Source organism: Amblyomma mixtum, chromosome 3 (genome assembly GCF_055824585.1).
Source record: "Amblyomma mixtum isolate Tamu chromosome 3, ASM5582458v1, whole genome shotgun sequence".
NCBI classification, from domain to species: Eukaryota; Metazoa; Arthropoda; class Arachnida; order Ixodida; family Ixodidae; genus Amblyomma; species Amblyomma mixtum.
In genome coordinates, this window is record NC_143014.1 from 168,193,699 (window position 1) to 168,212,123 (window position 18,425).

The window sequence follows — 18,425 nt, forward strand, 5'->3', positions numbered from 1 at the left end:
AGACAGTGGAGTAGTACTTGGGTGCCAATTGGTATCGTTTTCAAACTCCTCAAATCTGTGTGGTTAACCACTAAATGTCCGCACACCTGAAATTGTTCCGGTGCGGACCATCACCTCACTTGCGGACATCATAAAATAATGCCTTTCCCCTTGTTGAATAGTGTGTTGCAAGGCTACTTGATGACCTTCTGTTCACATGTTACAATTGCGACTGATGCCTCGGTATGTGAAGAAAAGGCAGGTGTAGGCATTTACTCCCAATCCCTTGGCTGGTCTTTTTCTCTTCGTCTTCAAGATTTCACGCATAGTTGTCTGGCCAAGTTTGTAGTGGTGGTTCTTGCTCTGCGCAAGATATCCTACTCTTTTACTATGGTAATACTAATTACGGACTCATTATCCTTATGCACTTCCCTGTCCGCGTCTACTGAATCGCAGCATTTCGAATATAGTGAAACCCCGTTAATACGTAGTCGGCGGGGACACGGGAAAAGTACGCACTATCCGGTAGTACAGCTTAACCGAATGGTACAAATTTGCCGTTACTCACGATCCAAAAGAAGAAAAATTCAGGCACAATAAATTTCCCACAAATACACGCAAGTACGTGCACGATATTTGTTTGCTGCTGACCAGAAGTCATTTGCAGTTGCGGCCGTGCGGCGACAACAGCAGTCTCAAAATCGGTGAAACTGGGGGCAAGCTTTTTCATAAGGCCCATCTCGACGAACGCCCTCATAACCGCGAATGCTCGAACAGCTTCCGCCACAGTAGAGCTGAAATCTTATGTTGCCAAGTCGTCGCCGCTGTCCTCGTTCGCAATGCCCACATCTCTTTGTGTTGGCGCAACAGCGGCAACAATTGCTGTCGACCTCGAAGAACATTTCGTCGACAGCGTCCGCACCAGCCTGTCGCTCCCAACACCTCTGTTTGTAGGGTGTCACAATCATCGGCGCGGGATCGCTTGTGCGCTATGAATTTCGCCCATGCAAAGCAATTCTGTACCGTAACGGGCTCAAGTGCTTTACGCTTCGCACAGCACCAGCTCGGAACAATAGACACCACCACAAAACGCGCGTTGACAACTCGCTACACATCCACAATGCAACCATGGCACAGCACACCAACTACCTGGGCTCTTCCACCACGGCGGAGCTGATGGGGATTCAGCTTGGGCTGGAACTGCTGCTCACCCTCGTCCCTCCGCCGCCCAAGTGTGCTGTGTTGTGTGACTCCCGCGCCGCCCTCAGCCGGCTGTAGACCAACGGCCGTGGCACCCCATTTGTGCGCGAAGTCTGATCGCGCATCGTGCAGCTAGCGCAGCTAGCGCAGCTCGGATGCGTCGTGCGCGCGCAGTGGGTGCCCGGTCAATGCGGCATCGCCGGCAACGAGGAAGCTGACGACCTCGCGACCGCCGCACATCAGCTGCCTCCCAGCAATCTTCCTCTCGCGCTGGAGGACGTGCGTGCGGTCATCCAGGATCATCTCCGACGGCAGCACCCCGATCCCCGCATCGCAGGAGGTGAGCGCATTTGCTACATCACCGGCTGTCGCCCACTCACGCGGGCGCAGCGCGCAATGATCCTTCGCTTGCGAATTGGATGCGTGTGGCCCGGGGAACGATGGGTGCGTCACGGGCTCGCGACGAGTGCAGTGTGTTTTGGATGCGGTGCGGCCGAAACTCTAGAACACTTGCTTCTTCGCTGCACCGCGTTTGCTGATGCCCGTCGCGACATGCTCGCGGCCTACAGAGCGCTGGGCATTCTACCAGACTCTCTCACAACGCTATTGTGGCCGCAGGGCAGTGTGCGCACCCGTGAGCGAACAATGGAGCCTCTGCGCATTCCTCGAACAGGCGGGCTTGACGTCCCGCCTGTTCTCCGCCAGGTAGTTACGTGCAGTGACCGAACGCTTTGCGTGTGCTACCTGGACGATGTAGAGGCGCGCAACATGTAGGCTCCCTAGGACGATGAGCAGCTGGACGCCCCCACCCCAGCTGTTTTGTGTTGTGTCGTGCGCGTGTTTGTTCTGTGGCCATCCAGACCTTCACGCGCGTGCGACCTGTATATATTTGTATTTACCATGTACATATGTAAATAGATTTGGTGGTTGCGGCAATGTAAACGACAGTGCTTTCTTCATAACTTAGCTGCCTAGACAACACCGTTGCGTTCACGAAGTCCGTGTGTACGACTGAGACCGGCTGTCCTTCATGTTGTGTATCGGTATGGACCGCCGCCAAACCTGATCCCCTCACCTCTTTCTTTTCACTTCTACATACTGCCTGCTATCCTTTATTTCCGCTGCCCCAGCTCAGGTGCTTCCAGCCGCGATAGCAGATGCCGGGGTAGCAAACATTCTTTTACCTTCCATATGAAATGTAATAATAAAGCCACTACTACTACTTTTGCTCGCTGGCGAGGTCACAGGGGCAGGGTGGACGGTGATGGTTAGTGCGATAGGGCTGGCGACGATATTACTCAGCGATGAGTTCGCGCGCAAGAACACAGAACTGGCCGATGCTTCATGGGCTCCTCATTGATATGGACATCGCCGCACTCGGAACATGGCCGAAATGGCATTGACTCGCCGGCGGCATAGTACCGGCGGTTCCGCACGTTGATAATGCTTTTCGAAAAAGCAGGAAGCATGGTGACAGGGATGACTACGTGGCCAGCTACGGTGGTTGCGGCAATGTAAACGACAGTGCTTTCTTCATAACTTAGCTGCCTAGACAACACCGTTGCGTTCACGAAGTCCGTGTGTACGACTGAGACCGGCTGTCCTTCATGTTGTGTATCGGTATGGACCGCCGCCAAACCTGAAAAGCATCGCACTGCATCCCCGCCACAGACTTCAGCCTGGGAGGGGTTACATCCAAGCCTTTGGACCACCATAGTGCCTGCGAGCCTAGGTGTCAGCAACATACATGTCAGCAACGCGGAACGCTGTTGCACCCGCGGTGGCCGAAGTGCTAAGGGGAAATGTGGTGACTCTCTACAGCGTCAAATTAGTCGCAAACAAACTGTCTCCAGAATCTGCCGACGTCCTGCTGCTGGCACTAGTCGCGGTGGCTCAGCGGTTATGGCGCTCGGCTGCTGACCCAAAAGACGCGGGTTCGATCCCGGCCGCGGTGGCTGGAATTTCTTTGGAGGAGAAATTCTAGAGGCCCGTGTACTGTGCGTTGTCAGTGCACGTTAAAGAACCCCAGGTGGTCGAAATTTCCGGAGCCCTCCACTACGGCGTCTCTCATAGCCTTAGTCGCTTTGGGACGTTAAACCCCATAAACCTAGTCTCGTGCGAGCGACTGGAAGGCTTGACCCTCCAGGACAGCATGTCTTCCGCCTGCGACTACATGATCGACAGAGGTCTTCAGGAGCAGCAGAGTGATTCAGAAGCTCTCCAAGTGAGCCTATGCGAAGCTGGCATTAGCTACTAGCACTTAAACTTTCCGAGTGGAGGGAGAGTGTGCCTTGTTTTACAGATCGCTTTGCTGCATTACGAGACATTCTATGACAGCATTTGGTACTTCAAGAAACATCCATTGATGGCACAATGGCAGAGGCATTGGCTCAGTTCTTAACTGGGCATCACTCACTGCAAGCACTGTCGCTGCTAAAGTGCAGTTTTGATATCAGAGGAGCGAAGTATATTGCCAAAGCGCTATCTACGAATGGCACTTTGGAGCATGTAAACTTGCATAACTGTTCCCTTGACGCAGAAATTTTCAGAAAGTTGTGCTCGGCACTTCCTGTCAACAGCAGGGGAACGCGGCAGCGTATCGCGTCTGTCAGACGTGTGGCGCTTCGGCTCCGTCATTTTTTGACAAGAGCCACGACTCAAGTCGTCGGACCTCGTCAATTTTGCTCATTTTGGATTCGGCAAGCTGATCGGCATCCGTGGACACCAAATTCATTCAGGTGGGCCGAGTTTTTCAAATTTTAAAGCGGGTTTTCCTTCCCGCCTCCGGCGCCGACGCTAAGCCTAACGGCTGCGCCGGCGTTCGGCTGCGAGGGAGCTCCTGCTTTCTGCAAGATGACGGAAACGCCCGTTCAACGCGGTTATGACCCGGACGCCATGTCTTGGTCGACCGTTCCCGTCACTGTGGAACCCAAATCGGCACCCGCGGACCCGATCCGCAATGAATCTCTCCTCCGTCTACTTGAGCGTCGCTCCAGACGAGAGGCCAAAATAGCGGCGGACGCCTCGGCAACCGCCGAAAATACTACCCGCCAAGCTCCCGCCTCGCAAGCGGCGAAGGACTACGGCCGTAAGGGCCGCAACCCAGTGACCAAGTGGAGGCCCAAGCCTTTACCAAAGTTTCAAAAGGACGACTTTGTCATCGTGATCAAGCCCCGGAAATCGTTGGCCATCCGGGACGCCTTTCAACACGGCGAGCTCGGTGCCGCGTTCGGCGCTTTCCTCGGGGCGCCTCAGGCAGCCGAGTTGAGCCTCCTTTTAAGCAAGGAACAAAATTTGATCCTCGCCAGCACCCGGAACGCTCACGTCGCAGACCGTCTACTAGGTGACTTTTCTATCAAATCGACCAAAGGAGATGTGCCTCTCGCCGGCCATCTCAAAGAACACGAAGCGGACGTCTGCTATGGGGCCATTACGGTGGCCAACCAAGAGACGTCTGAGTCTCTCCAACCTTGCGTGCAGTGGAGGAGCGGCACTTTACTCGATATCCGCAAATTCGGCTCCTCAAACAAGGCTCGACTCACTTTTGCCGGCACGGTGAGGCCTCGGTACGTACACTACAACTCTGATATTGTCACAGTGCACCAATATTTGCGCACTATTCCGGCCTGCAGTTTGTGTGGAACTGTCGGCCATCGGGCGGACTCTTGTCCCAGCCCAACACAAGACAAGTGTGGCCTGTGTGGACAGCAGGCACCCATACAAGAGGGGGTGCGGGCCAAAATGTTGGTTTGTGGTGGTGGCCATGCCACGAACTCGCGGGACTGCAGTGCTAAATATCGGCATACCAAGCCAGCCGTCCCTAAGGGCGGGAAATCCAGCGGGACGGGCAGGCAGCCACGTCACCCAAGCAGCGATGCTTCAAAACGACAGACGCCTACTAGCGGGAAGGACGTCAAGAGCTGTCCAGTGCAACCACCGCCCCCACGCGGCGGCCAGGAGAAGCAAGCCCGCTCCCAAGACAACAATGGCGCGGTCGGTTCCTGGGCCAATGCCGTCAAAAATGGCAAACAGGTGAGCGGTTCAGGCAGGGTTGCCTCCTCCTCCCACCCCCTCTCCCCTCCCGCTCGCTCGGCGGCTGACGCTGAGCTCCACAACCTTGTAGCTTCTCTCCGGGCACAAAACGAGATGCTACTTGCAAAAATTGAAGCCTTAGAGGCTAAAACCACTCCCCCTCCCCCTAATCCCTCCGATACGGACGCTATGGAGAGCGATACGGCGGCGACGCCGACTATGGAACCTTCCCTTGCCGAACTCGAAGCCCGTCTTAATGCCAAATTTGACACCCTGTTGGAAACTGCGATGGAACGCCTCATCGCTAGAGTCATGGAGGCCATCCCCTCTATGATCGCTCAACACGTCGCGACTAACACCCGCCTTTCTCGCAGAACCGGTCCTCTTAAGGACGTATCTGGTCGGCCTTCCAGATTGTCCCGCCGAGTAAATTACCTTGACGATGACGAAGCCAGCTGCCCCCTTCCAGTTGCTGAGCTTCAGCCCCTGGTATCTGGCTCGAGGGCAGCCTCACTTCCACCTCTCACCTCTAAATCTGAGCATGGCGGGACACCACCGGTGTAGGCGCTCCCCTCTTTCCAAATCGGCTTCCCTCATTACGATTACTCAATGGAACTGTCGGGGGCTCCGGTCCCGTTCCAAGCGGGCCGACCTCCGACTTTTCCTTTCAACCTTTCAGCATTTGCCTGCCGTAGTTGCCCTCCAAGAGCCAGGGAAAGGCGCCGTACTAACAAATTATACGACGTTCCAGCAGGACCCCTCGTCTTGTCTATTAGTCCATAGAAATTATTCAGCCAACCAGGTCGACTTAGACATGCAACTTGAATACTCCTATGTAATGGTGACCCTCCTCCCACTCCGCAAACAGGACCCACCGCTACACATACTCAATGCATACTGCAATCCTAAATTGCCGAATGTATCATTTGCGGACCTCTTTAGCCGCGCACTGAGAGTTGCGGGTCGAGACTCCCTCCTGATTGTGGGCGATTTCAACGCTCCCGCTCGGATGTGGGGTTACTGCCGTGAAGAGAAGCGGGGACGCAAGTTGGCGGAGCTTGCGTCAACGCTGGGCCTCACTCTTCACACTGACCCAGTCCACCCAACTCGTATAGGCAACTCCGTTATAGGGATACATGTCCGGACTTGACCTTCACCCGCAACATTCAATATGCACACTGGGTAAACACCGAGGAAACCCTCGGCAGCGACCACTGCCTCCTGAATACTACGATTAGGACCCATCCTTTCGCGCGACCAACAACACAAGCCCGACTCCCAGATTGGACCAAGTTCAGGCAGAATTATAACAATGTCACACCCATACATGAGCAGGGCTACCAGTCTTGGTCACAACAATTGGTCTCTGGCCTTCCCTCCTCCAAAACTCAAATTCAGCTCTCAGAGGTGGTCCCGGATGCGGACAACCACCTGCTCCATCTCTGGGAGGCCCGGCATTGCCTCGTCCGTCGGTGACGCCGGCAGAAGCACAACCGGAAACTTAAAGCTCGCATCGCCGAGCTCACTCAACGAGCGGCTGAGTATGCGGCCCAACTCGCCGACTCCAACTGGGTGGCCCGATGCAATACGGCCGCGCGGAAAATGTCCAGCCGGAACACGTGGCGACTCTTTCGCGCCCTAATTGACCCAACGCAAACACGCACGGAAACTCAAAAACACCTCCAAAGAGCAATACACAGCTTTCAGGGCAACACAAATCAATTGGCACACAAGCTCCGGGACCAGTACTTGTGCACCACCCAGGACTCCCGCGGGCCGGCGTACTCTTATGCAGGTTCTGAGAACGTTGAGCTGGATCAACCGTTCCAGCTCCACGACCTGAAGGCGGCCCTGGCAAAAATGAAACGCGGCACCGCTCCGGGTCGGGACAAAATTACAGTTAAATTGTTAGCCAACCTCCCCGACCCAGCATACCTGTCTTTATTGAATTACATTAACTCAATCTGGCTTGGGGAAGTGCCACTACCCATCGAGTGGAAGACCGCCCTGGTCACCTTCATTCCTAAAGCTGGCAAGGCCATCAACACGGACAACCTCCGCCCCATCTCTCTGACTTGCTGTGTGGGCAAACTCATGGAGACGATGGTACCTGACAGGTTGTCCGAGTTCATGGAATCCAAACACCTTTTCGCAGACACCATGTTCGGGTTTCGCCCACACAGATCTGCACAAGATGTCCTGCTACAACTCAATCGGGCTGTCCTCGACCCCGTGGAATGCCCTCACAATGACAAGGTCGTACTCGCCTTGGATTTGAAGGGTGCATTCGACAACGTTACCCACGAGATCATTCTCACCCACCTCTCTCAAACTAACTGCGGCAGAAATGCCTTTCAATACATTCGGCAATTTTTAACCGACAGACAATCTTACATTCGGATCCAGGATAAAGAACATGGCCCTTTTCATTTAAGAACCAGGGGTACACCCCAGGGCGCGATGCTCTCTCCCCTCTTATTCAATTTGGCTATGATGCGCCTACCGGCCCAGCTGGGCGCTGTCGCCGGTGTGCAGCATGCGCTGTACGCTGATGACATCACCCTGTGGGCCACGCAGGGTTCCCTTGCAGACATTGAGGCTAACCTGCAGAAGGCGGCGACCATAGTGGACCGTTATGCTCGCCGCTGCGGCCTCCAATGCTCCACCCAAAAGTCTGAATTTGTGCACATACGCCCCTCACCAAAGTGCACAGCCAAAATTTCATTGTCTCTCGAGACAGGTCCAATCCCTGAAAATATCGAAGTTCGGGTACTGGGGCTCTTTATACATCAAGACAGACGGTCAGAAACAACATTGGCCAAACTCCGTCAGGTGGGGGACCAGGTGGGCCGCCTGGTCCGCCGGGTTTCTAACAAGCGCGGGGGGTTACGATGTAAGGACGCCTTGCGGCTGGCGCATGCATTTGTAACCAGTCGAATTCTATATTCGACTCCATACCTACACCTGCGGAAGCAAGACGAGGATTCACTCGAGGTCATCCTCCGCAAAATTATTAAGCGGGCTCTAGGCCTCCCCGTGACCACCTCCAACAAGCGCCTCCTGGGGCTAGGCATGGTGAACACATTTCGGGAGCTCCGAAAAGCCCACTTGACTAACCAATACACACGTCTCTCGAATACATCGTCGGGCAGCCGCCTCCTTGCCCGACTACACATCCAACACACCACTCTCATGGAAGAGCGCGTATGTATTCCATCCCAGTGGAGATGCGCCCTCCACGTGCGCCCTCTTCCCGCGAACATGAACCGTGAGGACCATAATGGCCGGCGCCTGGCGCGGGCGGAAGCCCTGGCCCGCCACTATGGATCGAAACCCGGCGTATTCTACGTGGATGCCTCAAGCCCCCCCCCCCCCCCCCCCCCCATGGGGGATGGTACACAGCCGCAGTCGTCCACCAATCCAAAACAGTGAACGGCCTTACTTTCCGAGCCCGTGACAACACACGCGGAGGAGGTCGCCATTGCGTTGGCTGCATCTGATTCCAATTCAAAAACAATTATTTCCGACTCGCGAGAGGCATGTCGAAACGTCGAGCAGGGCTGGGTATCGTATCTAGCCTACCGCATTCTTCAAAACAGCGTCTACACCGGTGACCCCGCGCACCGGCGTATCGTTTGGGCTCCCGCTCACATGGGCCTTGAGGGAAATGATGCAGCTGACGCCGCCGCCCGCGCGCTCTCTCACCGGACATTCCCATCCGACCCTGACGATCAGGAACTCGAATTTATTCCAGCTTACACCTTCAAAGACATCGTTTTACTCTATCAATCTGGCCATGGTCTTTATCCCCGCCCGTGTAAAGGTCTCTCAAAGGCGGAGGAGCGGCTTCTGCTCCGCCTCTATACTAATACTTTGCTGTGCCCGGCAGCTCTGAAACACTTCGACCCTTCTTTCTCGGGCAGCTGTCCGTACTGTGCGGAGAAGTCTTCGGACATCTACCACATGGTGTGGGCCTGCCCCTCCAACCCTGCTATCCCCCCTCACCCCAACCCAACCCGAGAGGACTGGGAGGCGACCTTGCTCGGCTGCTCTGACCTGCAGGCCCAACGGGCCTTGGTCGCGCGAGCCTGGGCGGCGGCCGATGTCACTGGGGTCCCAAACTAGGGACCTCCACCTAGTATTTGTAAGGGCTGGCCCCCTCTGGGTCAGCTCATGCATAACCTCCTGTATTATACCTGTACATAAATGTTTTCCACCACCAACAGCACCCTAAAAAGCCTCGTTCTGCCAGAAATCAGCAGCAGGTCACTTTTTACACAGCAAGGAAATCCCATCCTTGAGCTGCTCAGTCTGGAGTGTCCTGGACGTGTTCAGTTTCGCCTCTTTGAAGACCGGACCTCTTTATTTGTCGCCAGCCTTGGCACAGATCCTTGGATATGCTGAAAGGTGAAGATATGCCGTGGAAGGTCTGTTGGTGACGTCCTGTGCTCCGTGTGTGACTCGCTAGCCTTGAATCATTCGCTGCGCTTTCTGTACATAGACTGCAGGGGTGGCTGCAGTACCGATGAGAGTAACACACTGGCAGTTCTTATCGGTGCGCTCTGCACTGCACTCAATACATGTGGGTGCCACGCCTGACGAGGCTTTCGCTGCTCACCTCTCGACTGGCCTTCAAGACTGCTGAGGCTCTGTCTGTCCTGGATTCGCAGTGCAAGAGAAGCCTGGTTGAGCTGCATATCTTGAGCATTGCTAACATGTCCAACGCAGTCTTCGGTGTACTTCACAATATGGTGACAACGAATGTCTTCCTGTGCAAGAGAGGCCTGGCTGAGCTGCATATTTTGAGCATTGCTAACATGCCCACTACAGTCCTCGGTGTACTTCACAATATGATGGCAATGAATGTCTTCCTGTGCAAGAGAAGCCTGTTTTAGCTGCATGTCTCGAGCATTGCTAACATGTCCAACGCAGTCTTCGGTGTACACAATATGGTGACAACGAATGTCTTCCTGTGCAAGGGAAGCCTGGTTGAGCTGCATATCTTGAGCATTGCTAACATGTCCAATACAGTCCCCAGTGTACTTCACAATATGGTGAAAACGAATGTCTTCCTGTGCGAGAGAAGCTGAGCTGCATATCTTGAGCATTGCTAACATGTGTACTTCACACTATGGTGACAACGAATGTTATCCTGTCCAGGATGAGCGTCAGGTGCCCTACATTAAAAGACGTGGTGCAGACTAATGCAGCCGTGGACGATGTGAAGGAGCTTAGCCGGTTCCTCCTCAACAATGCAGCACAGTTTGTGACAAGCATCGGAGAAGTTCCGACGAAAAGGTTGACACCCGAGCGGACGCTGTGCGGACGTGTTCCGCATGAGCTCCCGCCTTGAGACCGTTTTTCGGTGGAACGCGCTGTGCCTTGGTCTTGCTTTTTGTGGGGTCGTCTGCAGGAAGTTGCCCTGTACCTGCGGACACCATATTTTGGCAAGTGTTTCCCCTTTTAGGGTTTTTTTTCATGATTTGTACTCGGCCACGGTGCGGCAAAATTAGGCCTAATCTCTAGGCCGAGCCGACGCCTGCGGCGCCGGGCTCCAGGGCCGTGCCTTGTGGTTGTGGGCCTTTGCGAGGCTAAAGATGATGGAGTACTCCGTTGAGGGAGAATCTATAACGCCCGAATTCGAGGTGGGAGAATGGGCCTGGGTTTTGAAGGCGCAAGATCGCTTCAAGAAGACTGTGTACGGGGACCACTCCGAGAGTATGCCTACCGAGAAACAGGCGGGCAGCGACGGGCGCCAGACGCACGGAGCAGCCCAAGTCAAGCGGGGGAAAGCGCCGGTGTGGAAGAAACGGGGACCGTTTCTGAAGATGCCAGCCAAGGATTTCAAGGTTCTGTGCCGGCCCAAGAATTGGGACTTGAGCATAGTGACGCCGAGGGAGCTCGGATGTGCCCTGAGAGCGGCAGCGGAGCTGACGAACGCGACTGCGGTGGAAGAAGACCTGGTGCGGGTCAATGAGACAAACAACACGATGACGGTGAACACGCCGTGCATGAATCGTAGTGAGGCATATGCGAATGTCAAGACGCTCAAGCTGGGCGGTCGTGACCTTGAGATTTCGGCGTACGTGGCGGCGCCGCAGAACTCTATGCGCGGAGTAATTTACAATGCGTACAACGGATGCCCACTGGCAGAAGTTCACGCAGGATTCTTGAAGAGGAATGAAGACATGGATATTTTGGATGCCAGACCTTTGGGCAAGTCAAAGGCGATTCAGATCATGTTCGGGGGGAAGCGCGTTCCCCGGCAAGTCATCTATTGGAACTGTCTGTACGCTGTGATCCCATATAGAGAGTTAGTCGAGACCTGCTATAACTGCCGACGAGTGGGACATCGGGCGGACGTTTGCTATCGTCCGAAAACTAATCTGTGTCGCCGCTGCGGGAAAGAACATCCTGCACCACCGGAGGGAGAGTCGCTGCACGCCGGACTGCATCGTGTGTCATGGGGCGCACAGCACGGGAAGTCGGAACTGCAAGTTTCGCCTAGCCCGTCAGCAGCCGACGGGTCTGCAGCAGAGCAACGAGGACAAGAGCCAAACTGGCAAGGAGGAGCGGTGTTCGAGGCCCAGGAAGCGGTCATCTAGAGGTGCGAGAGGCGATAGCAAGAGCAGGGACCGGTCATCTTCCTTCCCGGCACTGCCCGGACCCGATCCTGGCAAAGGAGGAGGGCAAGGTTCCGGTCATGGAAGAAGCCCAAGTGCCACGAGGAAAAAGGTGAGCTGGCCCAACGCGGCCCAGCAAACCACAAACCTCCCATAGATGTCCAGATTAAGTCTGAACGTCTATGTACCAAACCAAAATCTCTCAGACGTCTTATCTACCAACCTTTTTTCGTGGAAAAGCTGCAGACGTACCCACGACATCATATCTGCCTTAACCTAGACTTCTCGTAGATATTACTTGTCACGTCCTGGGTATGTAAGCGAGATATATAATTTAAGAATTCCATATTTTTCAATCGTTCGATATTTCGTGTTGCCTTACTGCATTTAAAGTTTGAAATCGCTGTTGACTACAAATTGGAGGCATGACCAGCGCTGCCTGTGTTTTTGTGTTTTTTCGTGCTCGCTTCACGGCAACATTATCCTGCCTAGAAAGAAGAAAAATACGGGAAGTAGTAAAGACAAATCTGAATGCACACGCATCAGGTTTCTGACTCAACTGTACGCAGTTGGTTTGAAATGCCAGTCACTTTGGTCAGGATTCGCATTGTTATTTCATTACTATTCTTACATTCAATTTATACCTTGTGCTACAGCCTGCAAGCTATCTCAACCACACTGAAAAGTGAGGACACACTAAAAAACTTGTTTGTTATTTAGCAGCCAGGACTATATAACAACCATTTTTTTCTGATTAAGCATGTTTTATTCAACTTATCCAACTATTTAAAATACAAGAATTGGTTCAGTTCAATTTTTGGGAGTTATTTTTTTTTTTCAAAAATGTCTTAAATCTGCTAATCGCGCTAGCAATGATAACTATTGGAATGTTGAGCTGAGGAAAGCTTCGGCATTTTGTTGCTGAATGTGTGACCTCATATTTCTTGAGAATAAACTTCTCGAGTCCCGCTTTTTATCATCATGTCAACACTGTAATCATGTCCACTGCCGGCCAAAAATTTCTCCGTTAACCCTGTGCCAGCGGCGGCCCCCTTATCCCAGCAAACTTCCGAACCTCATCTGCCCACCTGCCCTGATCCTCTCTGCTGTGCTTGCATTCTCTCTGAATCTAGCCCGTTACCCTAATGATACAAAATATGTGACAGTTTCGCACATCCGCACGAGGCTAGGTTCAGCCATGGCGGCAGTGGTAGAGCGCAGCGCGTGTGCGATTTCAATCGTGTTCCGTGGGAACATTGTGTTTGAAGAACCTCGACACAGAATTAATTATTCCCTTATTATTGCTGGCGAGATTGTTCAACCGTTCTTTCCTTGATGGAGCTGAAGGAAGGCAGTTTGCTTGCTTTTACTACTCGGCGAAGTGGACCCGTCAGTACGAATCGTTTTCACCGGCTGGGATCGTGACCTTTCTTGGTGCGTACTCAGTCTCAGTTTACTCATTGAAGTGTATTTTAAGGCGGAAGCCTTTAATGCCTCATCGTTGTAAGCAGAAGTTGTCGACTGAAAATGTCACGCTTTTCAATTGGTCGAAACGGTCGTGACGTCACAGTGCGCGAATTTCAAACGGGGCCAATTGTACTTTGCCTATAACCAAGTAACCAATTAAAGGGATTGTACACTGATTCTCCAAGTTAGTGGGACTTACTTAACCAATTAGCCTAATTAACCTTCCTAGTCAGACCAGATAAATAAATAAAAACGAGTAGGAAATTGGCCGAGCTCGGGATTCGAACCCCGGTCTCCGGAGTGCGAGACGAGCACGTTACCACTCCACCATGCCAGCTCGATGGCTTCAATGAACAAAGGCGCGTCTAGTGAATACGGTGTCTTCGTTCACTCCCATCTTCCTCCCTTCCCGTTACGGCCAGGTTTAGGTGGCCACCGAGATATGACACACTGATACATTTGCTTTCCTCAAAAACCAATTTACCGACGAGCAAGGCGTGGAACCTTTCCTCAAAAAGCGTTGCATTCAAAGGGCAACGCATTGTGCCGAGTGGGTGGTGGCGTTCCGTGGACCGCCTGGCAGCGCTACAACAGGCTGTCGCGTTCCACTTCTAAAGGCGAAGCTAAAGCGTCATTAATTGGCAGTTAATTAATGCACCAACAGAATGTGAAGTGAACAATCGCGTACCAGAACGCAGCACTCAGGCTTTCGCCTTTCACCACTTTAGCCGCTAAAGTTCCTCGTAATTTTTATGCTATTTTTGCGTTCGTAATGAAGAAATTCTAACGCATTTATCGGCACGTTATATTTTTACGCTCACTCGTTTGGCTGTTTTGCCAAACTCGCTGTATATTGAAACAAAGGCTGGTGATGTATGCAACTGGCCTCTACTACCGAAATGTGGGCATGCGTTCGGATGGTGTGCCGAAGTGCGTGTGCAAGCACACTCCGCTCAGCACGACTGCCTTTTAGTGCTGCAAGGGCAACCTTTCACGCTTCATAGACTTGCGTCGGTAAAAGTGGCGTAAATTACTGGGTTTGTTTGTTGTGGTTGCTGTGCCATTCTCTTGTCACCTGTAAAAGTGAACAATTATGCTTTATTTTGCAGCAACCCTGGCCTATTGGGCTCGGCTGAAGAGTATTGATGCCACCGCAGCTGTTAACCTGACGATTATGCTCAACGAGAAGATTCAGTGAAAGCGCCGAGCGCAATAAAATACTGACGCACTAGGAAGTCATCTGCAGTGTTTTGGGCTCCCATGATGGCCATGTACTCGCTTACTCAACTGTATTTAAGCTAGCTGGAGTGCTTGGACGTCCCGACGACTCCATAGGGAAGTCTGTGGCTGGGCTGCAGTAGGTCTCCATTCCATCTGGAATTGTAACAGGTGCCAGCTGCATCTCGTATTGCAGCTGGTTCCAGTCTGAAAATGTGTCTCTTAAAACAGTAGGACTGGAACCAGTTAGAAATTTTCACCTGGATATTGATCTATGTATAGTCATATTCTCTATATAGACGTCTAGGCTACGTAGACTGGGCGTACTTACATGTTCACAAATATCTGATAAATGTAGAGCGTGATGTCTGCAGTACGTACCTACAACGTGAACTGGACCCCAATTTTCATGTTGTAGGTACGTAGATTTTTCGTAAACGGTACTAATATGGATGTCTAATGGAGGTGTCTAATGTCCAGCGTAAATATCTTGCTGATGTCTATGGTACGTTTTATGGTTTACTGGGGGGCTCCCAAAATGAGACTGCTCGAGAGAAGGAGCTACAAAGGCAGGTGCTGCAGCAAGCCGAAACTATCAAAAAGATGGAAGCTAGGATAGCAGAGATGGAACGCGCGCTTAAAACCGGCAGAGTAGAAAGGGTACAGACGCCGTTGGCCCAGGCCCCACAGCAAGCGGCGCAGGCGAACGCTTCTCGCGAGGAAGGCGTATAAAGCGGCCCTTTGGTTGCCTCACAATGCGTCTACCGAAAGGCTGCTGGGATTAGGGGTGCACAACACCCTAGAATAACTACGGGAGGCGCACTTGGTGATGCAGCTCGATAGGCTTTCAAAAACAAAAGCAGGAAGGGACATATTGGAAAGGATCGGCATTGGAGTTGACGTTCCAGCCGGTGGCACGAAAATTCAGATGAGGCGGGAAATGCACAAGGGCTTGTACATAAAACCTTTCCCCAAAAACATGCATCCAATACATCACGAGGACCTCAGGAAGGCAAGAGCCAAAGCTTTACATGCTAAGTACGGGAAGTACAACGGGGCAGTTTATGTAGATGTCGCCGAGTATAAGGACAAGGATGCATTTGCAATTGCGGTGGTGGACGGGCGGTGACGCTTGATCGCCTCTGGATCAGTCAAAACCCGCTCCCCAGAAACTGCAGAGGAAGCGGCGGTAGCACTAGCTATAACTAGTAGTAATGCTGACCTGATCTTCAACGATTCAAAAACAGCCATCCGAAATTTGGCGAGGGGCAGAATATCTGTCACAGCGGCGCGATTGCTGAATCGGGCCCCGGAGCGAGGGATTACGGAGGCGGAAATTGTCTGGGTACCTGCACACTCTGGGAACCCTGGGAACGAGACGGCTCACATGAATGCTCGAGGTTTCGTCAGCCGAGTAGGTGAGCCGGACGTCCCGGGAAGGTCCACGAGAGATGGGCTGGTATCCTTTCATGACATTACTAACCATTTTAGACTTGAGCGGAGGATTTACCCACCGCCGGACAAGCAATTGGTGAAGGCGCAGGAATGCGTCTGGCGACGATTGCAGACTAGATGTTTCTTCAACCCACAAAATCTACCCGAACATTCAGCCGGAGTGCAAATGGTGTCTCGAATTGGCAAACTATGACCACATATTATGGAGCTGTAGCATAGCACCGCCACCGGCGGACATTATGCGTGATCCTTCCCTCGAGCAGTGGGAGGCCGTGTTGGCCAGCTCAGACCCGGTCGTCCAGACCAGGGCCGTGGAGTGGGCCACCCAGGTCGCCGTCAGCCATGGGTTGATGGCCATCTAACACGGAATCGTCCACACATGCTCTCTGACGAAAATAAAGTTTTTCCATCCATTGTGACAAGCATCGATGGAGGGACAGCAAGGTCTGCCGAACAACACTGCGCTCCCGCGTTCGACGAATTGTGTTGTGCAGCATTGTTGCGGGAACACCTGGTAATGCTTTCGGGAAAACAAGGGCTCCAGATACCTCTAGACATGAAGAAGGCATGGTGCTACCTGCAGGCCAACTACACGGTCATCATAAGCTTTCGTAATGCCCCTTCTGCCCTTTATTTTCGTATTTCCTTTTTGCTATTCCTACGTGTTTCTTTTTGTCTTCTTTTTTCTTTGTTTCTTTTACATTCATCGCATAAATTTAAGCCCGATAGGCCCCTTACCACCCTCAACCACCTCTGTCACGGAAACTGATTTCCCAAATATTTTAGATCATTCCTTGTTTGCCGCATGCAAATTGCAATACAGGTCGTCGCCACCTGGTTATGGCCAATCTTCCTTGTGGGTATGTGCCATCTTATGAGGCCAACAACTTTTCCTGAAACTCTCCCTTCGGAGCACGCCCCCGTGGTTGATCAGATAGTGCGCTCTCAGCATGACCGGCGCCGACCCTTCTGAAGATACGTAAGTCAGGGGAGAAAGCAAGAGCCGTGTTCCCGGAATGACCGCCACACTTGGAGCATGGCAGCGTAAGCACCAAAGCCTCCTTCAAGCGTTCCTTTTATCGCTGTTGTGGAAGCAGACCTTCTTCCTCTTATATTACGGCACCAAAAGAATTTTGAACCTTGCATTCAATCATTAGTGACAACGAGCACCGCTACCCTTGGCGCTGGAGCCTCGTGCATTGGCTACGGGCCTTACCCCCGAGCGCTCCTGCTCGATACACGCGTTCCCAGGATGGTGGCTCATCGACCAGCTAGACTCATGGAACAGGGCTTTGCGGGCGGCGCGGTTGGTCTTGACAGAGTTTGAGTTGGGCAAACTGCGTCTACACACATATGGCGACAGGGATGACTACGTGGCCAGCTGCGGTGCTTTCTTCATAACTTGGCTGCCTAGACAACACCGTTGCGTTCACCAAGTCCGGGTGTACGACTCCGCCCATGCTGACCGACTGTCCTTCATGTTGTGTATCGGTATGGACCGCCGAAAAACCTGAAACGCAGTGTACTGCATCCTTGCCACAGACTTCAGCCTGCGAGCAGTTACCTCCAAGCCTTTGGACCACCGCAGTGCCTGCGCAGCCTACACCTGAGCAATTCATGTCAGCGACGCTCTTGCACCCGAGGTGGCCGAAGTGCTCAGGGGAAACGCGTCAACTCTCCACAACATCAAATTGGTCGCAAACAAACTGTCTCCAGAATCTGCCGGTGTCCTGGTCCTGGCACTAGTCTTGTGTGAGCGACTGGAAGACTTAACCCTCCAGGATAGCACAATGTCTTCTGCCTGCGACTACATGAGAGAGGTCTTCAGAAGCAGCAGAGTGATTCAGAAGCTCTCCTGAGGGAGCCTATGCGAAGCTGGCATTAGTTGCAAGCACTTAAACTTTGCGAGTGGAGGGAAGAGTGTGCCTTGTTTGACAGATCGCTTTGCTGCATTATGAAACATTCTCTGACTTCAGCATCTGGTACTTCAAGAAACATCCATTGATGGCACAATGGCAGAGCCATTGGCTCAGTTCTTGACTGGGCATCACTCACTGCAAGCACTGTCGCTGCTAAAGTGCAGTTTTGATATCAGAGGAGCGAGGTATATTGCCAAAGCGCTATCTACGAATGGCACTTTGGAGCTTGTAAGCTTGCATAACTGTTCCCTTGAAGCAGAAATTTTCAGCAAGTTGTGCTCGGCACTTCCTGTCAACAGCACCCTAAGAAGCCTCGTTCAGCCAGAAATCAGCAGCAGGTCACTTATTATACAGCAAGGAAATCCCATCCTTGAGCTGCTCAGTCTGGAGTGTCCTGGACGTGTTCAGTTTCGCCTGTTTGAAGACCGGCCCTCTTTATTTGTCGCCAGCCTTGGCACAGGTCCTTGGATATGCTGAAAGGTGAAGATATGCCATGGAAGGCGACGTCCTGTGCTCCGTGTGTGACTCGCTA

At 52.7% G+C, this 18,425-nt stretch overlaps 1 long non-coding RNA gene across 1 annotated transcript; it reads left to right on the forward strand.

Moving 5' to 3' along the window:
* The first annotated feature begins 12,998 nt into the window (after positions 1–12,998).
* Positions 12,999–14,536, forward strand: LOC149352639 (uncharacterized). The gene is made up of 2 exons (XR_016289543.1): positions 12,999–13,268; positions 14,411–14,536. It is a non-coding gene; the product is annotated as an uncharacterized LOC149352639 (long non-coding RNA).
* The last annotated feature ends 3,889 nt before the right edge of the window (positions 14,537–18,425 follow it).